Source organism: Parambassis ranga, chromosome 3, assembly GCF_900634625.1.
Source record: "Parambassis ranga chromosome 3, fParRan2.1, whole genome shotgun sequence".
Taxonomy (NCBI): domain Eukaryota; kingdom Metazoa; phylum Chordata; class Actinopteri; family Ambassidae; genus Parambassis; species Parambassis ranga.
In genome coordinates this window covers 20,192,519-20,195,342 of record NC_041024.1, presented here as the reverse complement: position 1 = coordinate 20,195,342, position 2,824 = coordinate 20,192,519, and the positions used below count along the sequence as shown (strand labels likewise).

Here is a 2,824-nt window from a genome sequence, read left to right as displayed (position 1 = left end):
AGGGACAATGGGTAAAATACTAAACACTCTGTGCGTATATAGGTCAAGGCTTTCATGGGAGCAACAAGAAAGCAATACAGGCATGATGTCAGGTGGTCATCATGGCATGGCTGATTCATGTATGTGATGAGCACGGTGTTAATGGAGAAATCACCTTCCTTCATTCGTCTCTGAATTTCTATTCTGTTTAAAAACTTAGTGGATGGAGATTGTCACTGACACAGTGGCCAAATATGCATCTAAAATGCACCTAATTATTGCACTACTGGAAAAACTGGTGGAAAACAGTCCTGAACACTCATAGTTAGGGATGAGGGGACAGTCATTCCTCGTGATAAAGTAAAATCCCTCATGTTACAGCTATCTCTAGTACACTAATGGCCTTTAACCAAAAGCATTTAAAGTTTTACTTTAAGTTGAAATCCTCTTGGTGCAGCGCAGGACTTCAAGCTCAAGTCTTAATGCGACAGCTTGAAACACAGAAAGAATTAAGAAGCAGGTAAATAGTTATCTTGATCATGTCTTATCAGTGACAGGACATAATTTACAACACTCTTACATTAGGGTAATGTATTGCAACATCTGCAATGTAATGGCTGAAATAAAATTTTATTTCCTAATTATGTACCACTGATGATATCAGACCTCAGAGTATAAACATTTCAAAAGGTTATTAGATTTAATGGTTACAAGGCTACTGACAGTACTTCTATAACTGTGCACCTAATATTTCAACAAAAATAGAACTAAATAATTAAATAATGCAAGGCAGTGGTCCCCAATAGTAATGAAAATAAAAAGGCAGTCTATTATAAGAGAGCCCGGTGAGTTATATGGAAGAGAGGTGGGAAGAGAGTTCAATCAAGCTGCACTCTTCAGGAGGTGTGCCTGAAAAACATTCCTGCTTATTTCAGAAAATGTCAATTCATCCAGAGGGTGAAGTCTCTAATGCCAAGGACAGCCAGGCAGGCACGGAGTCCATTACATCTGTGCAGACCGACTTCTGACTAACAGGAAAAACAACAGGCCCCCCATGTCTAATTACAGACACAGACTTAGACCTGGCAGCTGTGAATGCTAAGGTTTGACTGAAGATACTTAATTTTTCATCATATTATCTCAATCATATTTGAACAGAAATGCTATTTACTTACCATTCCACAATGACTGGGTGTAAAAGAGTGTTGTTTACTTGGAACCTGTGTTATAAAAAGAGCAACATCACACATGGATGCAACTTGAAGCAAAAGGTTAAATAAGTGAAGTCTTGTAAAATGCTGTTGGTGTGTCTATAAGACCAGTGCTAAGGGCATTAGTAACACTAGTACATATTCAAAATTAGGCTCAAACAATCTTTCCAACCAACATATTATGTTAATGCAAATTGATGCCAATTAAACGTACCGGCTGATTCCTTCAAAGGAGGCTTCACGGCAGATGCTCCCACTATCTGTATTCTGTCCTCGCTGCAGGAAATAAACAACAACAAACAAGTGATTACATCACCAGCAGGTGTAAACATTAACCGTGTATGAAACTAAACACAGTCAGTCACTATGAGGAGGATCATAACATAAGTATCAGCTGTCACTTTTAAATGGCAAATATATTGTGCCAACATTAAGCAGCAGCAAATACACAACAGGAAAGCATTCAGTCACTTTCTGGATTGTATTTGTTAGCAGCTCATATTATATGTAGTGATTAGGACTGAAGTTGGTTCAGCAAAATGCAGTCTTTCGACTTGTTCTTTCTTTTGAAGAATTGGACATATAATCTGCACTATTCAATAAAACTGACTTGTATATTAGTAAACCTAATGAAGTACTGTAGAGGTGAGTGCTGTGTACCAGTGTGAGGAGTACTGCTGGTTGCATGTTGGTCAGGACGTCAACAATCTGCAGAGTTGTAGACAGACAATAATTAGAAGAGTGACACACACAGTAGAGCAGCACACACGGCAACAAGCACCGTTTTTCTTCCACATTCAGAATAAACGTCGCTCTGGAAAGCACCATCGAGCCTCTGTGGCCTCTGCTGTACTCAGCAGCTCGCTGAATGACAAAAACTCTGGAGACTTTATTACTCCTCTGCCAACAGCCTAAATGTCACATCACAGATCTCTGACTCCATGCTCACAGGCACTGTGGTAATATTTCAGCACTGTTACTACTGTGTGTACTAAAACTGCAGCCTGAAGTGATGAATTATCTTGAACAGTGACTAAAAGCATAAAGCAGGTTGCTTAAATTAACTTTTATTGTTATGTTTAGAAGCTCTTAGTGCAGCCATACATGATGAGAAGATAAACATGACTTATTGCACATTTTTAGAGATAATCTAAAAAAACCAGTAAATCATGAAGGTAAGCTGAGAAAAAACACAACACCACCTTCAAAGAGTGTTTGAAACAGAAAATGCTCCTGACCTAGTTCTGATGAGAGAAACATTGTTCTGTTTTAGCTCCTTCTATGGGAAGCATTGGCACCTGAATGCTGATTCCTTTGTCTGAGCACATGACAGAATGGATTCTTCTAGACAATAACACCATTTATTTTTTCCATTTTTATCCTGCAGTGTCGAGCTGTCAATTCTTAGATTTAGTTGATAATTTGCATCTTCAGCCACACATGAGGATGCAAAATACAGACCAAAATGAAACATATGATCATTTCAAATAATAAATTTTGAATGATTTGTAGGCTGGTGAGAGCTCTGATGTTCTCGTCTGAATATATTATATTGATTTGTCAACATGCACACCTCCAAAATAGCTCTGGAGCTGTCAACCCACCAGTATAGTTCCCCTGGGAACCTGCTGTCA

At 38.6% G+C, this 2,824-nt stretch overlaps 1 long non-coding RNA gene across 1 annotated transcript; it reads right to left on the bottom strand.

The window, feature by feature from the left end:
- Positions 1-1,154: 1,154 nt before the first annotated feature.
- On the bottom strand, positions 1,155-1,911 carry LOC114433951 (uncharacterized). The gene is made up of 3 exons (XR_003670426.1): positions 1,851-1,911; positions 1,405-1,466; positions 1,155-1,199 (listed from the first exon to the last, which is right to left on the bottom strand). It is a non-coding gene; the product is annotated as an uncharacterized LOC114433951 (long non-coding RNA).
- Positions 1,912-2,824: the final 913 nt, after the last annotated feature.